The sequence below is a fragment of the Canis lupus genome, chromosome 5 (assembly GCF_003254725.2).
Source record: "Canis lupus dingo isolate Sandy chromosome 5, ASM325472v2, whole genome shotgun sequence".
Classification (NCBI taxonomy): domain Eukaryota; kingdom Metazoa; phylum Chordata; class Mammalia; order Carnivora; family Canidae; genus Canis; species Canis lupus.
In genome coordinates this window covers 43,235,484-43,259,207 of record NC_064247.1, presented here as the reverse complement: position 1 = coordinate 43,259,207, position 23,724 = coordinate 43,235,484, and the positions used below count along the sequence as shown (strand labels likewise).

At 40.8% G+C, this 23,724-nt stretch overlaps 1 long non-coding RNA gene across 1 annotated transcript; it reads left to right on the top strand.

Moving 5' to 3' along the window:
- Nucleotides 1-12,032: 12,032 nt before the first annotated feature.
- On the top strand, nucleotides 12,033-21,901 carry LOC118354869 (uncharacterized). Its single transcript, XR_004816224.2, has 2 exons — nucleotides 12,033-12,217; nucleotides 21,686-21,901. It is a non-coding gene; the product is annotated as an uncharacterized LOC118354869 (long non-coding RNA).
- The last annotated feature ends 1,823 nt before the right edge of the window (nucleotides 21,902-23,724 follow it).

The following is a 23,724-nucleotide window of genomic DNA, read 5'->3' as shown; positions in this document are numbered from 1 at the left end:
CCGACATGGGACTCGATCCTGGGTCTCCAGGATCAGGCCCTGGGCTAAAGGCGGTGCTAAACCGCTGAGCCACCCGGGATGCCCCCCTCTCTTCATTTTTCATCTTGTGCACATGCTCTTGGCTTTGCCTGGAAACATTCCTTTAACCTTGCTTCCCTTCCTGCCACCTGGATGACTCATTCATCCTCCAAGCCTTACCCGGGGCATCATATTATCTTCCAAGAAGACCTCTCCAAGCCTGGTGCTTTGAGTGAAATGTCCTTACCCATGTACTTCCAGATAGATCACCTAGTATGTTCCCTCTGGCAGTAGCACCTATCACACTGTATCATTCTCACTTGTACACTCCAACTTTAAGCTCCATAAAAGCGGAGACTAGGCCTGCTTTTCTCACCCTGTATCCCCAGGATCTGGCACAGTATCTGGCACATACCGTGTGCCCAGGGCATTTATGGAAATAATTGGTTCATGTTATAAAGTCACTCTGCTTATTCTAGACTTGCCAATCCCTTGTAGCAGGATGGTCAATTGTCATATCCATTTCTGCGTTCCTTTATTTAGTCACTTATAAATTCTTCTAGCAAATATTTGACAATCTGGTATGTGATCAGCATCAGTCATCCTAAAATAAATTGGACTTCCTCAAATAAAAAATTCTCCAAAACTGGGGCCTGAGATCTATCTGTGGAGAAGCTAGGGAAGGGTCTCACAGTTTCAGATTGTCTGGGCCACAGCACCACAGCCAGGAGACCCAGGCAGCTTCCTCTGTTTGCACTCACTCCATCCCTCTTCCGTATAGGACAGGAATTACTCACAATTGTTTCCAAGGATTGCCTCTCTGGATTCCCGAGACCTTGAATGAGAAAGATGAAAACATTGACAGGATTATAGTAAACCCTGAACTGATGACCCCAAAGGATTGAAACTGGCTTTTTAAGCATCTAATAAATAAAAACACCGGTGAACATCAATCTAACCCACCCTGGCCCAGGGGCCTTGTTGCCTTCCTCTAATGGCTCTAGAGGCCCACCTGTGGACACCAGACAGCCAGAGCCTGAATCGCATCAGCTGCTGGTGTGCAAGGTACCCATGGAGCCTGGAAAGCACCCAGCTCTTCTTCAGTTTGCACTGAGCTGTTTCTGTCCAGTCAAAACTCTGCATCACCACCAAGAAGACCAGGCAAAGTCCTCACTTTACCTCATATACATGAACCAAGGAGAGTAAAACTAACCAAATAGGAGTGAAAGGGGAGGAAGAGAAGAAAGGGCAGGAGGCAGAGGCCAAGAAGAAACTTTCATTGTAATAGTGGAAGAAATGAGACAGGCTACTATTGCTTGAACACTTTTTTTTTTAAGATTTTATTTATTTATTCATGAGAGACGCAGGGAGAGAGGCAGAGACACAGGCAGAGAGAGAAGCAGGCTCCATGCAGGGAGCCCGATGTGGGACTCGATCCCAGGACTCCAGGATCATGCCCTGGGCTGAAGGCAGGTGCTAAACTGCTTAGCCACCCAGGAATCCCATGCTTGAGCACTTTTAATGTGCCAGACATTGTGCTCGCCTAATCCTCACAAAAATTCTCAAATTTTGGTCACTAGTGTGACCACAACCTTATCTTCCCAGCCACAGTGACAAAAATCCACAGGGAGTCAAGTGAAGAGGTTGGGGATTTGGGAAGGGTTTGAGTAATTAGAATGCATGCTTTAGGGGAGGGAGGTAAAGGAAGCTTGGAAGATGTGGAGGCTCTCAAGACAACAGTGGTTCCAAGCAGGAAATGCTTGGGTAGGAGCCCTAGAACATGATGATGAAGGGCAGAGTATGGCTCTGCTGGTTTCTGGGTAGTGCAGAGAAGTGAGGAGAAGGAATCAGGTGTCATCCAGGTAGATGATAAAGTCACCAAGGATGGCAGCGAGGAAGAGAGAAGGGAGGTAAACAAACTTCAATTGCCCATTTATGAATAGATTTTGAGCTGAGCTCCGCTATGTGTCAGATAAGACTCTAGACTCTGTGGATACAATGGTGACCACGACAGCTAGGGCCTTGTATCATGGAGCTCATGTCTCTATAGGAGTGACAAACAACAACCAAGGAGCAAGTATACAAGAAAAATACCAGAAAGTGATTAAGTGCTGGCAAGTCATGACGTGGGTACAGATTTGGATTGGAATTGGGTAGTATAGGAAGGTCTCCTTGAGAAGGTGACATTTGAGAGGGATGTGAAAGGTAAGAAGGGGTCAGCCATGCAGAAATTAGGGGAAAGAGCATTTCAAACATGGAGAATAGCTGGCACGATGGCTCTAAGTGGGAATAAGCCTGGAGGAAGAAGAACAAGATCAGGGTAGCTGTTTGTTGTGGAATGAGGTCCCAGAGGTGGGTAAGTGCTGGATCATGTCCACAGTTTGCCATATAGATTTTAATCTAAGAACAGTGGGAAGGTGTGAAGGGTTTTGATTAGAAGGATGATCTAATGTGTGTGTGCGTGTGTATTTTAAAGTTAACTATGGAGCAGCAATGAAGTAGAGAGGGGAAATATGACCCCCAGCAGAAATAAATCATCTTTCACAGGAGGTTATTGGGTTGGATTTGGTTTCGTTTTCTCAGATCTTGAAGTAGAATGCATTTCTAAGGGTCAACTGCCAAGGTCAAGAGTAGTCTGAGAAGTCTGCTCCCTGTGGTTGTTTGTGAGGAAGTCAGAGAGGCACACCCCAAACCTCTTATTATAGAGGAGAGAGAGTGTACATTTTTCTATTCCACTGAAAAGCAGACAACAGAAGAAGAAATGCTATTATCTCTCCCTGCAGAGGATGTGCCACCCCCTGTCCTCTCTTGCAAGGTACCTGGAATCCCTTTCCCATATCTTTATCCTTCCAGTGGTTTAACAAAGTAAGCCCTGCCTAATTTCCTAAACTGATTTCAAGGGCTCTGGCTTGGGGAGTTCTCCTTCCTGTCATAGGAACCAGCTCACTGACTTGGTTTTCCTTTCCTGCCCCCCTGTCACTAAGGCCATGGAGCTAGGTGTCGCCTCCTTGGCAACTCCATGTTGCCCCTCCTTGGACTGCAAATTGTCTCTCTAAGGCTTCCGTTCCTCCTGCTGCTTTGGTGGTCCAAACTCCTCATTTTCACCAGCTGGGATGAAGGAGGGAGCCCCCACATTATCTTCACATCCCTGGAAGCATGCTGCCTTGGCTTCCAAAGCCTGGAGCAGTGGGCAGGCTATGCCTGTTCCCAGCCTGGATTCCATAGCTCACCTACCAAGAGGTTGTGGGCAGAGCCCCTATGAAGCTATGGATGAGTCAGTGAGGGAACTCACCTTTTCTGACTCTTCCAGCAGTTCTGGTTGCCATGACACTGCCCTGAAGGTCACCATACAAAAGTGGCTCATGCTGGGTAAGGACACACTATGTGCCTAGCTCTGCACTAAGATCTATACAGGCCCATCTCAAGAGATCCTCCTAATCTTCTGAAGAGATGTCTTCCTACATCTTTACCTCCATTTTTTTAGAGGAGGCTCTGAGGGGTTAAGGAACCAGCCTGTCAAAAGAAATTGAATGAGAGTCTAACCCAGGAGTCAAGCTCCAAAGAAGCCTCAAGGGGCTTAACCATGTCATGCTTACCACAGCCTTCACCTTTGATTCTTCCTCACCATTTCAATCTGAAGATACCCATCTGATGCAATTTACTTTCAGGTTCTCAATAACAAAAATCTCCCATCATAGACTCCACTATCCATTCTGAGATTCTTTCTCAACTTGGGCACTGGGAAGGGTGGAAGAGGTTCTAATTACTGATGTCAAATCCCAGGTTCCAAATTTCCCCCTAACAGCCTCATTTTCTTCCTTTTCTGTTTTTTATTTTTATTTTTACATTTTTTAAAATTTAAATTCAATTTGCCAACATATAGTATAACACGCAGTGCTCATCGCATCAAATGCCCTCCTCATTGGCCATCACCCAGTTACCCCATCCCCCACCCCCTCATTTTCTTATTCATTGCACTTTTAAGTGCACACATGAAAGTGTTACCAATGTTTGGAATTACAGATGTAATGTTGTCAGTACTTAATTGCTCTTTCCAGAATTTTTTTTTTGCATCAAACGTATTTATTTTACTATCAGGAAGGAAGAAAAAAAAGGAACGGTGGGAAATAATGATGAAATTGGAAAAAAAGGAAAAAAATTGTTGCAACTTTTGTTGTTTCTGACAATCCAGGCTATTAAATTCCCTGTGCAGAGGATTTCACTATAGGCATATAGACTATCCTTAGACTTGGGTTTTCACCCGGCTAAAGGCCACAACCTCATATCTGTAGTGCAAGGTCAGTGCCCTGGAACAGAGTTGGGGCTCAACAAAGATGGGTGGGTTGAATCAGATGTGGCCCACAATGCACATAGTATCAATACGTGGCTAGTTTGAGGTTAACAGTCCTATAGATTTATTCCCTATTGAGATGTGAGGTCGTTTTTAGTTAGACTCAGATTTTAGAGACTTGGGGAAAAAACTGATATCATAATTCAATGAGTTCCTGAAAAAATGCATAGAATTTTTTGGTCACATAGTCTTAGTTTTTTTGGTTCATTTGACATATTGCTATGCTAAATTTGAAAGCAAATGTCAAGCGTAATTATTATATATGTAGAAATTCACTTCCCAGGAATCTATATTCCTCATCTGGAAAATAAGGGGCTAAACCAGATGCTCCCTAAAGGGCTTTCTACTATTTGTGCTCTCTGGTTTATGTATTTCAGACATTATATATCCCTTTTTGTTTATTATAAACTGAAAAGAGTAAAAAATGATAATATCCAGCTTCCAGGTTCCCAATTATGTTATAGCTGATCTACAAATTAGATGGCTAAAGGATTATGTTACTTTGGACTAAATAAAAAGAATAGATTAACACTCTGAGAAGGTGCTTGGATTGTGGTCTTCTAGATAAATCCCATGTATAGGCATTAGCACAACTTCCCTGTGCTACAGGCAATAGGATTATTCCATGCCTTTTGAGCATATATATGAGAGAGAATTAAAATAAGGTATTAAACTGAAACCTACTATGGAATTCAAGTACTTCTAACTTTGTGTTTTTACCCAGAATGTGTGTGTAATTGTTTGGTTCTTTTTGTGTTTTCTTTTTCCTTTTTTTTTTTTTAAATGAGTAATCTATAAATAACAATGACTTAGTCCTCTTTTATTTTTAAAGTCATGCAATATTGCAAATAAACTCTCCAATGCTCAAGTGTGTGTGAGGTGATATTTAGTGACAGAACCATGTAATGGTTAAGAGCAGAAGTTTTCAATCTCTGTTTTGCCACTTAATTAGCTGTACAACCTTGAGCAAGTTACTTAACCGCGTGGACTCCTCATCTATGAAATGAGGATATGAAGAATTCTTTCCTCCCTCCCTCCTTCTTTTCTTTTCTTCCTTTCTTCCTTTCTTCCTTTCTTCCTTCCTTTCTTTCTTTCTTTCTTTCTTTCTTTCTTTCTTTCTTTCTTTCTTCTTTCTTTCTTTCTTTCTTTCTTCTTTCTTTCTTTTAACCAACAAATACTTTTTTGAGCACCTGCAATGTGCAACTCAAGGCTCTGGGAATAAATACAGCAGTGAGCAAGGACAAAGTCCCTTTTCTCATGTATGTAAGAGTTTAGTTGAATGAAACAAATAATAAATAAATATGGATGCCAGGTGGCAAATGCAATGAAACAAAGCAGAGTAAAGGATATGAAGGATGGAGGGAAGCTATTTAGAAGGGGTAGTCAAGGAAGGCTCCCCTGAGAAGGTAACACTTGAGCTGAAATATGAACTAAGTGGAGACAGCAGATTCCAGGTAGGGGAAACAGCAGATGTGACTACTCTAAGGAAGGTATGCTTTCAGTGAATGTTTGAGGAGGAGTAAGAAGATCAAGGTGGCTGGAACATGTAAAGCCTTTGGATTTTACTCTAAATGCATTGGGAAGCAGGGGGGTGGGGGCGGGGGGTGGCTTGTATAGAGCAGAAAAGAAATAGCATGATCTGGTCCATGTGGAAAAGGACCAACTTTCCAGATGTTTTAATATGTGGTTTGACTATGTGTCTAAAGATTTACTTCTCAAGCATGTGTTAAGATTGGCATGAGTTTATGAGGCAGCGGATATGAATTGCTTAGCGTCTGGAAGTGGACTGCACTTAAGAAGTAGCTCTTATTATTATGCTATTAGTCAAGTTGATAGACCATCACCAAGGTTCTGCACTGATGATGATAGAGCATCTGTCTGAGAGCCAAGGAAACAGGGAAAGAAAGCCATCATTTCCTAAGTACTTACTCTATGCTAGGCCTGTATGTATTTAGCTCAAGTACAATATAGAGCAAAGCAGCATGCTATAAGGGAGGGAAAAGAATGGCATCTGACCTTAAAACAGTTCCTCTAGTCTTTATGGTGCCCAGAACTAGTCATAACTCTGGGATAAGGTGACTATTAAAGTGTACATTTTAACTCGGAATGGTTACGTGGAGTGTTACCTGGAATGGTAACATTAGGTCCTATTCACCCCATTTTATCTTAATGTGATTTCATGGATCAGATTAACTTGCTAGCCACCCCAATGGCTCTGGAGTCTGAATGCCTGATCAAAATACAGCTCAATCACTTACAAGCTGTGTAACTTTGGGCAAGACACTTAACCCATCTGTGCCTCAGGTTTGCCATCTCAGAGACGATAGTGACAATTATGTCTCGGCATTTATGTGAGCTAAGAGAGATATTACATGCAAAAATGTTTTATCCAGTATAACTGTATTATTTGCACAGTTAAATTAATTAATGAGCCAATCAGAAGAGCTTCAAAGGGTGAACGCAAAGGACCAAAAATGTTATGGTGCTGCCCTAAGAAGTTCTGCAGGATGAACATTTCCAGGGGAGGGAACAGCTAGTAAAAAGATGCTAAAACATTTAAGAACTCTGACTTAAATCTTTGTAAGTTCTCACTGTGGAGACAGAAGATTAAAATGATCCAGCAAGTTTTGATCAATAAGCTGCAGGATGAAGGATGACAAAGAGCCAAATGATGAGTTGGGTCATATAAGGGGTTTTTTACAAAGCAGTAAGAAAAACAGATAAATATGGGAAAGGAATCAGAAAACTCATAGAGTAAGAAATGCAGCAGTGAGGAAAATGTCTATCAAATCAGCAAGGTTTAAAAAAAATAAAATGAATTCCATCGCAATTGAGGCAATAAAAAAGGGAGGCGCTTCCTCATATACTGCTGAAAGGAATGTAAATCAATAAAACCATTTGAGAAATCAATGTGGTGCATAGATCAAGCACTTTTAAAATGGCTATTCTCTTTGACTTAATTCTATTTCTAGATTGTTATATAACCATTTTTATAGTTTTCTAGGTTTCATTGATTTATTTGAAAAAAATTAATTTTAGAGGTGGGGTCTTCATAGAATTTATTATAGCAGACCCAAATTAGAAAGATGAAAATATCTTCAAAAAACTGGCATATTTTTGAAACCATTAAAAAGATATTTATATCCACATGAGGAAGAATGAAGTTGGACTCTTCTCTCAAACCATACACAAAAATTAACTCAAAATGGATCACAGACTGAGATGTTCAAGAACTAAAACTATAAACCTCTTAGAGGAAAACATAGGAGTAACCATGACCTTGGGTTAGGCAAAGCCTTCTTAGATATGATATCAAAAGCACAAACATCAAGAGAAAAAAATAGACAAATTGGACTTTATCAAAATTAAAAACGTTTGTGCTTCAAAGAACACTGTCAAAACAGTCAAAAGACAACCTAAAGGAATGGGAGTAAATATTTGCAAACCATTTATCTGATTAGGGACTTGTATCCTTCTGGAATATATATTTAAAAATTACAACTCCAAAATAAAAAGACAAATAACCTAATTAAAACATGGGCAAAGGTTCTGAATGGATATTTCACCAAAGCAGGTGTAAGAATGTCCAATAAGCATATGAGAACATGCTCAACATCATTAGCCACTAGGGAAATGCAAATCAAAACCATGATGAGATACCATTTTACACCTGCTGTAGTTGGTTATACTAAAAAAGACAGATATTAACAAAAATATGGAGAAATTAGAACCTTCATAATGCTGCTGGTGGGAATGTAAAATGGAGCGGCCATTTTGGAAGACAGTATTGCAGTTCCACAAAAAATTTCCCATGTGACCAGGAATTTCACATAGAATTCCACTCAGAAATAGAAACATATACTTGTACACAAATGGTTAAAGCAGCCTTATTCATAGTAGTTAAAAAATAGAACTGACACAAATGTCCATCAACTGACAAACAGATAAATAAAATGCCATGTATATAATGGAATATTATTTGGCAATAAAAAAGAATGAAGTATTGATACATGCTCTAACATGGTGAGCCTTGAAAAATTATGCTAAATGAAAGAAGCCAGTCATAAAAGACCTGTATTGTATAATTTGGTTTATATGAGATGTCTGAAATTGGCAAATGTATAGAGATAAGAGTAAATTAGTGGTTGCCTAGGGGTTGAGATAAGGTTGGGAATGGGGATTGACCACTAATGGACACAAGCTTGCTTTCTGGGATAACAAAAATGTTTTCAAGTTGATTATGGTGATGGTTGTACAGCTCTGTACACCAAAACCCATTGGATTGTATACTTTATTTTTTAATTTTTAAAAATATTTTATTTATTTATTCATAGAGACAGAGAGAGAGAGAGAGAGGCAGAGACACAGGCAGAGGGAGAAGCAGGCTCTATGCAGGGAGCCCAACATGGGACTCGATCCCGGGTCTCCAGGATCATGCCCTGGTCTGAAGGCAGTGCTAAACCGCTGAGCCACCTGGGCTGCCCAAATTGTATACTTTATTTTTTTAATGGGGAAAAGAAGAAAATTTTACTGAAATATAACATAGAAAAGTTAAGAAATCATGAGTGCATAGTTTGATAAATCTTCACAAACCAAGCATGCCATGTAATCAGCACGAAACAAGAAACAAGAGTCTCCATGCCCCCTTCCAATTATAACCTCCCCCAAAGCACAACTTCTAATATTATAGATCAATTTTTTCCTGTTTCTGTACATTGGATACATTGAATTAGAGAATATGTAGTCTTTGGGGGGATGGCTTCTTTTTTTTAATAATAAATTTATTTTTTATTGGTGTTCAATTTGCCAACATACAGAATAACACCCAGTGCTCATCCCGTCAATTGCCCCCCTCAGTACCCGTCACTCATTCACCCCCACCCCCCGCCCTCCTCCCCTTCCACCACCCCTAGTTCGTTTCCCAGAGTTAGGAGTCTTCATGTTCTGTCTCCCTTTCTGATATATCCTACCCATTTCTTCTCCCTTCCCTTCTCTTCCCTTTCACTATTATTTATATTCCCCAAATGAATTAGACCATATAATTTTTGTCCTTCTCCAATTGACTTATTTCACTCAGCATAATACCCTCCAGTTCCATCCACGTTGAAGCAAATGGTGGGTATTTGTCGTTTCTAATGGCTGAGGAATATTCCATTGTATACATAGACCACATCTTCTTTATCCATTCATCTTTCGATGGACACCGAGGCTCCTTCCACAGTTTGGCTATTGTGGACATTGCTGCTAGAAACATCGGGGTGCAGGTGTCCCGGCGTTTCATTGTATCTGTATCTTTGGGGTAAATCCCCAGCAGTGCAATTGCTGGGTTGTAGGACAGGTCTATTTTTAACTCTTTGAGGAACCTCCACACAGTTTTCTAGGGTGGCTGCACCATTTCACATTCCCACCAACAGTTTAAATGGGCAAATTATATGGTATGTGAATTGTGTCTTTATAAAGCTGTTAAAAATACATTTGTGTAAAGTATACACTAAGAGAAGAAATGTTCATAATATTAATGAATGATTTGGAACTGTGCATTGTGAATTATGAATATAATTATTTAGAAAGAAGATTAGAAGCTCTGACAAATTCTGGAAAGAGTGCCACTAAAGTGTTAATGAAGGCTGCTTTGGATGGTGAACTATGGTTGATGATTTTTTTCCCCTCTGATGAGCAGGACTTTTATAATAGGGGAAGCTTTTTTAATAAAAGAAATGAGGAGGCCTTATTTCCCAGACAGTCCTTGGGTGTAATCCTTACTCATTCTTACTCTCTGCTGAATAGAAAGCAACTGAAGAGAGCTTCAGCTGTCATTCTATAGAAAACAAAGTCTGACTGAGACCAAAAGTGTGTTTTCCGTGCTCTCTCCTACCTCCTGTTCTTCTACCCCACAGGCCCATAAAAGAAAATAATTCAGAAAATCCTGAACAAGTGAAACCCGGAAATGTCCTGGACTTATATCCGGCAGCCTCATGCCCTGGAGGTGAAGAGCAGACAACTGCTGTCCACGGCTTCTCACAGTGAGAGTGGAATGAGGGAGGCATGTGTTCCAGCTGGGGGCATGAGTTAGGGCCCATGCCAGGTACAAGGAGAAGTTCTGTTTTTCCTTGAGTGTACACTATATGCTTATCTCTACTGAGGAAACCAGCTTTTCCTTCTTACCTCCCAAGAGGAGGAGCCAGTGCTGGCTCACATCCCTGGACAGAGTTACACTTCCCAGCTGGCCCCTCTCCAGGCTAGCCAGTTGTCCATCTCTATCTTGGAGGAACAGCTTTAACAAAGTCCTTGGCCCTGTTTGGAAATCCCCTTCCCCTTGCTCTCCCAAACAAAATTAATTTGAAACGGTTGGGTTAATCTGAAACTTTTCCTCTGAGGAACACGTGTTCCTATGAGGGGGGAGAGTGTCCTGGAGACAGTCCTGGGGCTACTTGAAGTAGGTATCTACCTCCCCAATGCTGCAATCTACAGTGCATTCAGGGACATGCTCCTGGGTTGGAGAGAGGTCTGGGGGCCAGTTTCTGAGGAGTGGTTGAAGAGCCGGGGGCTGCTTAGCTTGGAAAAGAGAAAACTCAGGGAGATCCTGAGATTGCCTCAATGAGCTGTTAGCATAAGAAAAGCTTATTTTGGAATAATATCTCAGAGAAAAATTGGAACCAATGTGGAGAAGTTGCAAGGAGACAAATTGCCTTAATATTAGAAAGAACTTTTTAATAATGAGAACTTTCCAACGTGCTATGGGCTCTGTAATTGAGGATGTGATTTTTATCTGAGGAAGTCTGTGTAACAACTCTCTTTCAGGCATCATCAACTCGAGAGTGTAAAACTTTTTTCCAGCAGTTATGTGGTACTCATCATGTGCCAAGCACTATTCTAAATACTTTACATATATAATTCTCAGAATACTTACAGCATCTTTCTAAAATAAGTGTATTATTATCTTCAATTTATAGATGAGAAAAATAAGTCCTAGAGAGTGGTTCAGTAACTTGCCCAGGGCCATTCTGTGACTCAAACCCAAGTACTTTAGGTCAAACACTCATACTCTTAACTCTTATACTGAGGTTACATTTATATTAATACCCCCAAGATATGACCATATGCTCCTATATGTCAAAATATAGGATTTAGGCTCTCTCATCCAGAGGCACCCAGATCATTTCCAGGAGTTCTCATAGAGTGTCTACCTATATCTACAACCTAGTGGATAAGGTACATCACCTGTCATGCACTATGGTTTCCCTCTTGATGATGTCTCAGCTTCCAGTGCTATTCACACAGCCTTGCCAACTATACTAATTGTGAGACCACCAATTTCTATGCCAAGGGGGCTTCCTCACAATGTGCCTCAGTTCATAGGGCTCAAGGCCCATGTACTGCTGGGTTCTGAGAGCTATGGAGAATGGTCTTACATCTGTGCCTCAGTTTGTCATCTGAGTCCCCAAGAAACAATACTTTTGACTGGAGTCCTCTGTCTCGCAAACAAAATGTCCCTCTCAGCTACTGGCACTCATTTCCTTGGGTATAGAGTTTCAGAGACAGCCCAACAGTTGGAGTTGGGCCCTACAACTAACATTCATCTCTGTCACCTTTGCTTCTTTCTCAACTTTCTCCTGTCACCTGGACAGCCACAATAAATAAAACTCTCTATTATTATCCCAGCCGCAAAACACAGAGCCTCCATGCACCAGGTGAAGAAAGAGAACTTTGAAGAGATGTCACCTCACTTCTCTCCAGCCCTTGCTCAGCCAGAAAGGACCTGGGATACCTGAAAGCAGAAGCAGGAAGACTCTTCTCATGGGTGCTGAGGAAAAGGGTGCCAGATGAAGTTGGAGGCTGGAAAGAATGGTAAGATCCCATAAATTCTAAAATGTTACACTCCTAAGCCCCAAATAGTTTGAAAGAAATGGAATTGCTTCAGCTTGTTTCCTCAAATAGCTCCCCTTTGGGTTTGTTTAGGGAAGAATGAGTTGTGTTTCTAGGTAAAATTTTTACCAGTTTCTGGATTCTACTTCATGTAGGGAAGGTATAGAGTGAAGGAATTGGCTATTTAGTGTAGCTCATCTTTAGGCAAGAAAGAAGCTGGGACATGGAGGTCTGGGGTCGATTTACTGAGGGGGAGCAATTAATGGTTCTGTCTGATAAGGTATCTCCTTGAGGGAGAATTTCAGAGATGAGCTTCCTGTGCTTGTACCCAGTCTCTCTCATGTTCTTCAGGAGAGTAAACATGTCTCCATATTATCCAAGAGGTCTTCTCATTGTCCTTTATGGTCAATGTGAATTATGTGGGATATTTAGATTCTTTGAAGTTTCCATGAGAATATTTGGCTGACAAAGAGAAGTTAATAACAAGAGTAAGGTACATCTTACTGTGGATATGAAGAAAGGGTGTGATAGCCAGCCTCAAAATGGCCTCCTGGCAAGTATTCCTTGCCTCCTGGTGTTTATGTCTTGCATGGTGTCTCTCCCTGCATTGAATCCATGTTTGCCTGTACAACCAATAAAATATGGCAAAAGTGAGTGTGTGAATGTCTAGGCTGGGTCATGGCTTCCAGCTTGGTCTCCCGGATCGTTTGCTCTGGGAGAAGCCAGCTGTCCTTCATGTTGTGAAGGACACTGAAATAGCCAGTGGAGCAGCCTATACTGGGAAGGAACTGAGGCCTCCTGCCAAAGCCAGCACCCACTTGTCAGTCAAGTGAGTGAACTACCCTGCAAGATTCTCTAGCCCCAGTAGAGCCCTCAGATAACTGCAGACCCTGTTGACATCTTGACTATAACCTCATAAGAGATCCTGAACCAGAACTGCTCAAACTCCTCCTTACCTATAGAAACTGTGACAGGTATTGATGACTTAAGCCACTAAGTTTTGAGCTAATTTATAACACAGTAATTGATAACCCATGCAAAGAGCAAGTCTGATTATATATGAAGGGCTGTAGCATAAGCCCTGTGGGTTGGGCGTCTTTATGCATCATGTCCTTGGAAGGCTAGGGGATGGTTTCCTGGTCCTGTGGTAGGGGTTGGCAAACTAGGGCCCATGGGTCAAATCCATCCCTTCACAGGCCAAATCTGCCCACATGACTTGTCTACATATCATTTATGGCTGGTTTCTTGCTACAGTGACAGAAGTGAATGGTTGTGATACACTGGATGGTTCACAAAGCTGAAAATATTTACTACTTGGCTCTTCTTTAAAAAGATTTTTTATATACTAATTTGAGAGAGAGAGAGAGAGAGAGAGAGAGAGAGAGACTGCACGAGAGCACAAGCAGGGAGGAGGGTCAGAGGGACGGGGAGAGGCAGACTCCCAACGTGGGACTCAATCCCAGGACACTGGGATTGTGACCCAAGCCAAAGGCAGACACTTAACCATTTAACCAACTGAGCCACCCAGGTGCCCCTACTATTTAGCCCTTTATAGAAAAAACTTGCCGACCCCTGTCCTATAGGAACAGTGTGATGGTGAAATGTCTTTCTCACACACATACAGTTACACATACCCTCTCCACACAAGAGCCAGAAGTGCATACATGCTATTTCATCTGCCTGGAAATTAGCCTCTCTAATTTCCTCATCTGGCTAACTTCTACTCATCCTTCAAAACTTGGTTCAGATGCACCTCCTTGAATCCAACTTTGTGAAATGCCTCTCCTTCTTTGAGATTGGCTTATATATCACTTCCTTCTCTCAATCCCCGAAACTAAACAAATTCTAACAGCAGTGTTTCCATATCTCTTTTAGAACTCTAATCATCGCATGATGGGGATTTGTGTAGTGTCTTTCTCCCCCACTGGACTATAAGTTCTTCAAGGGCAAAAACTATTTTTATGAGAAACATACCTTTATTTACATATTCATCACAAATACTTATCAGATGCTTATTATTTGTCAGATAATTTCCCTACATTGGGATACATGGAGAAAAAAGACTGAGTCCTTGTCTTGAGGTTACTCTAGAAGAGAAGTGGAAAAGCAAACTGGCATTAAGATATGAGGTAGTGGAGATGTGTGCAAACTTCATTGTGAGCATATTTGCTGTAGCCATATAAACATCTGCAAAAAGAAATGGGTTTTCAACACTTTCATAGCATTTACCATGTCAGACACTGTACTAAGCACTTACATACATTACAATTTATTTAATCTTTATACAAAATGGCACAAGTACTGTAATTATTTCCATTCTACAGGACATAGAGACAAAGAGAGATCAGGTAACTTATCCAGGGTCATAGAGCTAAAAATGTCATGTGAATTTTGGAGCAATTATTTAGTTGAATAATCAATTCTAAATCTCAGAAACAATACAAGTATAAGAAATTGGGATAATGCTGTTCTTTTCTCCTTGAATACTAAGTGGATGGTTTCTATCAAGGTGGAAATTCCAGATCCAGATGACTCCAACTATGTTTGGCATTTTATTTCCAGGAATTGCCTTCTAGGAGATTCTACGCTTTTAATGATTGTGCAAGCCTGGTTTCCTCATTGAATTGCACCATTTGCCACTTTTTAAAGTCATCCCTAGTTATCAGTTTTACTTTCCTAGGGCTCTGTGGGGGAAGAACACATTCAACAGCCCCCAATAGTGTTCTTTTCTTGCTAAAGTCAGTAAGACTATGAATTGTCTACAGTTGAATGTGAGATAGAGCCCTGGTGCCTTCTCTCTGCCATCACTTGTCTCCAGCTGTGGTCTTAGTTGTGGATTAATTGGTTCAAACCTTGAGTGTCATACAATGGATTGGTTTAGAGATTTTGTGGCTAATGGTGCTGGTTCTAGCTTAAAGAAGATGATCGCCCCCTGTAGTATGAATCATTTAATTGCATTCTATTTTTTCTAGGAATGAAGACTCTGAAGCTTCAAAGCCCATCCCCTTTAAAAATAGATAATTAGGTATTCTGAGCCATTTGTCCACTCCATTCAGGCCAGTCATTTGTACTTGGTTCAGTCTTCCTGCACAAAGAGGTGGAGGCTTTGTGGTAAAGAGTGGAGATGGGGAGTGGGAGAAATTCCACTGAGGGCAGTGACAGGTGCTGAAAATGGCTATGTCCCTTACTCAATTGCTCAGCAATTCCCTTGAAAGAGAAAGGTACAAAGTGAAGTGGTGAGGAATGATGTCAAAGCAGAGGGGAGAGTGAAAGGCCAGTGTGTCCACTCATGGTTTGCAGCATATTCACTCTCTTTCAACAAGTCCTAATGGAACCAATTATGTACCAGACCTTGTTTACAATCCGGTCCTGGATTGTAAATGGCAAATAAGACAGATGTGATTTCTGCCCTTCTGGAGCAGTAAGGAATATCAGAAAGACATTAACAGTAAAATATAGTAATGGCAAATTATGGTAAGTGATGGTAGGAAGAGTGGGCTGTTACAGTGAATAATCGAGAGTAGGGGATGGGACAGGACTATTTATTTTGAATGGAATAATCAATGAAGGCCTCCTTGAGGATGTGAAGGATTGCACTTGAAGGATAATGAACATGAAGCATAAAGAAGCAAGGGGAGAATTCCAGGCAGAGGGAATGGATTGTGCAAAGGCTCTAAAGCCAAGGCCAGAGCAAGAAAACTGAAATAGCCAAGTTGCTCTTGGTGGGGGCCTTCGGTGCTTTCCTTTGTTCCATCCAAACATGTTCCTGGTGATAGCCTGAGAACACACTTTTCCACGATCTACAAGAATCTACACGATCATCTGAGGTCTCAGTCTTCACCTATGGCTCTGAGGCAGAGCAGCATTCATCAAGAAAAGGAGGCTGTTTATGGACATGGAGTCCTTTCTCTTCCATTTTAGAACAAGCAGACCTTGGTAAAGTTTAGTATTACAAATTACTTAGGTCCTCTGGGTTCAAATCTTGGCTCTGCCACTTGGAAACTGTAACAATAGCATGTTACTTAACTGCTCTGTGCCTCAGTGTCCTTATCTGTAAACTAACTGTGAAAAATATATGTACCTCATAGGATTGTTATGAGGATATAATTCGTTCATGTTAGCTAACTGCTTAGATCAGTACCTGGCACATAAACATTCAACAATCATGTTGTTATTATTATTACCATACTTAAACTGTTGTACCCTGCTGACAGTTCAGATGGAAGTGAATGTGTGTTGTATATTCCCCAGAGGCTGGTCTCCCAAAAATCAACTTATAGCCTTCTTATATAATTCAGTTCAGAAATCATTTTTGTACCAGGCACTGTATTGGACAGTTGACTGCATCATTTCCTTTGAGCCTTCCAACAATCTTAAGAAGCAGGTATTACTACCCTTATGTTATAGATGCAGGAACTCATGTTTAAACAGGTTAACTGGAGGATCCCTAGGTGGCTCAGTGGTTTAATGCCTGCCTTCGGCCCAGGGCGTAATCCTGGAGTTCTGGGATCAAGTCCCACATTGTGTTCCCTGCATGGAGCTTGCTTCTTCCTTTGCCTGTGTCTCTGCCTCTCTCTCTCTCTCTCTCTCTCTCTCTCTCTCCCCCTCTCTCTGTGTCTCTCATGAATAAATAAATTAAATTATAAATAAATAAATAAGTTAACTGACTTACCTAATACCACAAGCTAGTAGGGTTCCTAGGTCCACCACTGAGATCTGACTCAGTAGGCCTGGGTAAGTCTTTGGAATCTACATTACAAGTACTTGCCCCAACTTTCCCAGTTCTGATGAGGGTGACCTCTTTACTGTACTTGGGAAAAGTATGGCCTCCATGATCCCTGGCTACAAAGTCCATGAAGATGGGAAAGTCCATACATGCCAAGTACACAGTTTAATGATGGAAGCAGTTTGGTGCTGTTGATGTTTATTATAACAGAATGAACTAAGTTCATGGCACTGGTTCTTTGCTATAGTTACTGTCCAACAGGCACATTGGGGCTTAAAAATGTCCCCATAGTGTTTTGCATCATGTAACTTCAGTTCACAATTTCTCATGTACAGTTCCAAAATAATATCAAATAAAAATGCTCTGAAAACCAAAAGTCTTTAGGGTGGGGAAACTCATTTTGCAGTCTAACATGACTGCAAGTTTATTTGTGGATGTTATTCAAAACACTTGCTGTGAATATTTAGATACTGTGCTGCAAAATTATCAGTATGCTTGATTATGGGGTTGTATCAATGATCTATTGTCTCATAACATATTAACCCAAAACTTAATTGCTTAAAACAACAAACATTCATTTTCTCACAGTTTCTGTGGGTCAGGAATTCAGAAGAGGCTCTGCTGGGTAGTTTTGACTCATGGTCTTTCATGCAGTTGTGGTTAAGATGTTCTGGGGCTGCAGTCATCTGAAGGCTTTCCCAGGGCTGAGGGTTCCCTTGCAAGACGGCTCATTAATTTGGCTATTGGCAAGAGAAAGCACAATGCTTTTTACAACCCTGTCTTTGAAATATCCCACTGTCACTTCTGTTTTGTCCTGCTTCTTAAAAGAAAATCACCAAGATTAGCCCACACACAGGAAAAGGAGATTTAGATGTCACTTCTTGAAGAAATGACTATCAAAAAATGTGTGGACATATTTAAACCACCAAAGTGTTACCCATGTCTTCCTGGAAGTGTTCTGTTATATATAAGATATGAAGCAGTATTATCCTACAAAAGATATAGTAAAGATTACTAAACAATTATGGATTGCATCTGGTACTAGGAGTTTTGGATAAAGGATTATGTGTCTGTAGTATCATGATAAGCTTGCACTATGGTTTTTACCACTTTAAATAAAGAAACAGAATGTTTTGGAATATTTTCAAGCCTCAAGGAACCTGATGGATTATCCAGTAACTAGATTCTAACCTCATCTCCTTCACTCTACAGATGAATAATGTGAGATTCAGGGAGAAAAAAAAAAAGCTAAGAACATACATACCGTGTTTCAGACACTGCTAAGTACCTTAGATGTATCATTTTATTAAATTTTCCCAGGTCGGGGGGTGGGGTTGAATGGGTGACGGGCACTGAGGGGGGCACTTGACGGGATGAGCACTGGGTGTTATTCTGTATGTTGGTAAATTGAACACCAATAAAAAATAAATTTATTATAAAAAAATAGATTTTCCCAGCCTTACTGAAGAAGAAAATAAGTATCAGAAAGGTGAGTAGAATGTCTCAGATCAGAGAGCTAGTGTATTTTGGAGACAGGCTAAAAATCCATGTCTCCCAGCTGTCAACCAGAGCCCTGAACATGTAACACCCCCTCTTATGACTTGCTGGGTGTGAGAGCAGAGCTTAGAAACCATATCCCTGGAGGATAAAGTTGAAAGGTCTTCTGTCCACACACTCAGGGTTCTCGCTAGTCTGAGGATCTCACCAGCCTTCTGCTTCCCTAGCTAGTGTCCAACCTGAGATTTTTCCCCTGGGAGCCAGACAAGAACCCCAGAAGTTGCAGAAGCAATAGCTTTGCTGCTTGTTGCCTCATCTTCAAGGTGGGATTCTGAACTTCAAGCTAGGTGGGTGCTGCTGAGGTATGACCAGGCCTCATTCCCACTTTGAAATGCCTTCTGAGGGTATACATCTCAACTATACATCATGTTCACACTCTCATCTCTGAGATCTTCCCAAACAAAACCTCCTCCCTAGGGGCTATGGCTGGAGAAAGCCTTTCCAAGGGCTGTCAGCTTTAAACTCTACAAAGGATATGACATCATCAGGCATCTAAGGTCAAAAGTTGTAATAATGGGTTGTAGTAAGAAAATCAGTTAGGACTCTTAGTAACAGATGTCAGAGAATCCAACCTGAAATGACATAACCTAAGGGGAAATTAATTGAAAAGTTGAGATATAGCATTGATTTCAGGGGTGGTGTGATGCAGAAAATCAAATGCTCCGGAAGGACTGGTCTCTTTTTCAACCCACCCCACCCCACCCCACTCTGCCTACTCTGTTGTTGACCCCAATTGTCAGACTGTCTTTTGGGTCCTTGAGCCAATCACTATCCTAGGAGGATGACAGAGTTCTCATTGGCCAGACCTGGGTCACACTCCTGGATGGGTGACACTCCTGGATGGGAAAATTGGGAGAGTACAGACCAGCAAGTAAAAAAGTGGAGGCTCCACTGGAGGTAGAACAAAGGGATGTTGCGGGTAAATTTGAAAACACTTGAGCTCTTATGATGTGCCAGACTCTATGCTAAGCATCTCACATGCACAAATCTCATTTAATCTTTTTAAAAGATATTTGAGAAAGAGAGAAAGTGTGAGCAGAGGGAAGGAGCAGAGGTAGAGGGACAAGCAAACTCTCCACTGAGCAGAGGGTTCCATGCGGGGCTCCATCCCAGGACTCTGGGATCATGGCCTGAGCTGAAGGCAGATGCTTAGCTGACTATGCCACCCAGGTGTCCCTCATTTGATCTTTATAAACAACTCTGTATGATATGTATTAATATTACCTCCATATAATAGTTGAAAAAACTGAGTAAGAAACATGCTTAAGGTCACATAGCCAGTAAGTGATGGGGCCGAGTTTGAACTAGTTCTGATTCAAAAGCCATTCTTGTTCCATTTCCATGAAGCTCCTGTGATATCAGCTTCCTCTAAGTCATTTAGGCAGGGAACAGCATCTCCTCTTTATCATCTGGATCAAATAGTCATAAAATCTAGTTGATCCTACGTCCACCAGCTTTGAGCTATCTGTTCCCATCTTCTATTCCTAGTGCTACTGCCCTAAGGACTTGTTCAGTTCTCTGATAATGGATAATGAGAGTAGCTTATCCTTTTCTTGGAGAACACACATGTGAGGTCTGAGGGCCATTTTAACTTACAAATGCATATTTAAAAGTTAGAATCACATAAAATCTATGTCCTATGGTATTCTTTGAAAAATGGAAAAATTTGGTAACACTGAACCTGCAATCTTCATGGCAATAATGACTGAAATTGAGCAGCACTCTCTGGAGACAATTAGAAGGCATCTGTAGTTCAATTGGCCAAGCTCCTGTTGCTTTTTACCTCCAGACTTCCTCATTCAGGTAAGCTCCTTACCTGCTCTGTGTAAACATCTGAGTTTGCAATCTTAGTCCCTAGTCTCTCCCCATTTTTACCCTTCTTCCTTTGAGCACTAGGTTTATCTTCTTAAACCATGATCTGATTATCCCACTGTCATATTTGAAGACATTTAATAGTTCCACACTGCCTACAGGCCCACTACAAACTGGATCCCAAGTTACTTTTTTAGGCCTATGTCCTGTTGAACAAGTCTCCAAACACACACACACACACACACACACACACACACACACACACACACACAATTTCTGCCACACCCTTCTGGAAGGCTCCACATTCCCTCTCCCACTTGCTCAGGCCTTGTTCTTTGGGTCCTAAGTCCATTCTTAGTTTTCACTGTTCCTCTTCACATCTTCTCTTTGAGTTCTCACACAACTTTTAATGACCAGGTCAATACCTACCTCCTCCCAAAAAGCTTTCATCAACACTAACGTGCTCCTACTCCATACACCATTAGTAAGTTATTTTTGAGCACCTATTGTGAATGACATTTATTAAAATAGTAAGTACTCTTTATAATCAATCAGCTAAGTTCAGATTTATGGAACACTACTATGTTCCAGGCATTTTTCTAAGTGTCTTATGCTCACAACAGCTTTTTGATGTACATGCTGATCTTATTACCATCGTGCACTGAGGAATCTGACACACAGAAAATTCCAGTCATTTGCCCAGTTTCAGACAGATGGGAAGCAGTAGAGTCCAGCAGTAGAGCTGGAATCCAGGTAGTCAGGACCCAGACCCTGGGCACATTATCACCATCTGCGATATGTATTCAGCACATATTTTAAAGAAACTGCCATGTGCTAGGCATTGTAGGAGATGTTGCAAATATATAGATGAATAGCAGCACACTTGCTGCCCTCAAAGAACTCACAAGCTAGTAGAAGGAGACTGAGGTGGCCCAATAGGAGGAATGAGTATCACAGGTGCCCCATAGAAGTGTAGAAGGAGAACAGGGACAACATAGAGTTGTCCATGAGAATTTGGAAATCATGCACAAAAGGGAAGCCATGGCCATCTGAAAAGGTCAGGGAAGACTTTGTAGAGGAACTTTGAGTTGAGTCTTAAGAGGTGAGTTACACAAAAAAAGCCACATATTGTATTATTCCATTTTTATGAAATATTCAGAATTGACAAAACCACAGAGACAAAAAGCAGATTTCCAGGGCTTGGAGGAATGGGAGACTGATTACTTAATGGGCACAGGATTTCTTTTGATGATGATAAGAATATTCTGGAATTAGACTGTGGTGATGGTTGTAGAAAATTGTGAATATAATGGGAGTGATTGAGTCATACAGTTTTATTTTATTTTGTTTTAAAGATGTTTCAGAGAGAGAGAGAGAATGCACAAGCAGAGGGAGGAGCAGAGGAAGAAGGAGAAGCACAATCCTTGATGAATAAAGAGCCCTACACAGGCTCAATCCCAGGACCCACGATCATGACCCAAACTGAAGGAACACATTTAACTGATGCAACCAACCAGGCACTCTGAGTCATAGTTTAAAATGATTAAAAAAGTAAAATTTATGTTATGTAATTTTATCTCCAAAAAGAAGAGTTGATATCTATGAGGTACACTTAGTAGACCATGGGGTGGGAGTCAGTAAAGCCTGCATTAGTAGATGCAGAGAAAACATTTGACAAAATACAGCATCCATTCCTGATCAAAACTCTTCAGAGTGTAGGGATGGGAACACATCTCAATATTTTAAAAGCCATCTACAAAAAGCCCACAGCAAATATCATTCTCAATGGGGAAACACTGGGAGCCTTTCCCCTAAGATCAAGAACATGACAGGATGTCCACTTTCACTACTGCTATTCAATATAGTACTAGAAGTCCTAGCCTCAGCAATCAGGCAACAAAAGAAATAAAAGGCATTCAAATTGTCCAAGAAAAAAATCAAACTCTCCCTCTTTGCAGATGACATGATACTGTATATAGAAAACCCAAAAGACTACACCTCAAGATTGCTAGAACTCATACAGCAATTTGGCAGTGTGGCAGGATACAAAATCAATGCACAGAAATCAGTGGCAATTATATACACTGACAATGAGATTGAAGACAGAGAAATTAAGCAATCAATCCTTTTCCAATTGCACCCAAAACCTTAAGATACCTACGAATAAACCTAACCAAAAAGGCAAAGGATCTATACCCTAAAAACTACAGAACACTTCTGAAAGAAATTGAGGAAAACGTAACCTGATGGAAAACTTTCCATGCTCATGGATCTGAAAAATAACTAATGTGAAAATGTCTATCCTACCCAGGGCAATTTACACGTTCAATGCAATCCCTATCAAGATACTATGGACTTTCTTCATAGAGTTGGAACAAATAATCTTAAGATTTGTATGGAATCAAAAAAGACCCCAAATAGCCAGGAGAATATTAAAAAAGAAAACAAATCTCAGGGACATCACAATGCCAGATTTCAAGCCGTATTACAAAGCTGTGATAATCAAAACAGTATGGTACTGGCACAAAAACAGACACATAGATCAATGGAATGGAATAGAGAACCCAGAAATGACCCCTCAACTCTATGGTCAACTTTCATCAACAAAGCAGGAAGGAATATCCACTGGAGAAAGGACAGTCTATTTAATAAATTGTGCTGGGAAAATTGGACAGCCGTGTGCAGAAGAATGAAACTGCATCATTCTCTTACACCATATACAAAGATAAACTCAAAATGGTTGAAAGATCTAAATGTGATACAAGAATCCAAAGAATCTTAGAGGAAGAGACTTCTTTTAGACCTAAAGTCACTTCCAGCCTGAAAATGAAGGGGTGGAGAACCATTTACCATTCAAATGGTCCTAAATAGAAAGCTGGGGTTGCAATCCTCATGTCAGATCAATTAAAACCTAAATTGTAGTAAGAGATGAAGAGGGACACTCTATCATACTTAAAGTGTCTATCCTACCATAAGATCTAACAATTATGAATATTTGTGCCCCTCATGGGGGAGCCACCAAGTATATCAAGCAATTAGTAACCAAAGTAAAGTCATACTTAGATAATAATACACTAATAGTAGGAGACTTCAACATAGCACTCTCAGCCAATAACAGTACTTCTAAGCAGAACATCACCAAAGAAACAAGGGCCTTGAATGATACATCAGACTAAATATATTTCACAGATATATACAGAACATTCCATTTGAATGCAACTGAATCCACATTCTTCTCAAGTGCATATGGAACTTTCTCCAGAATAGATCACATCCTTGGTCACAACTCAGGTCTCAACTCCTACCAAAAGATTAGGATTACCCCTTGTATATTTTCAGAGTGCAATGCTTTGAAATTACAACTCAATCACAAGAAGAAATTTGGAAGAAACTC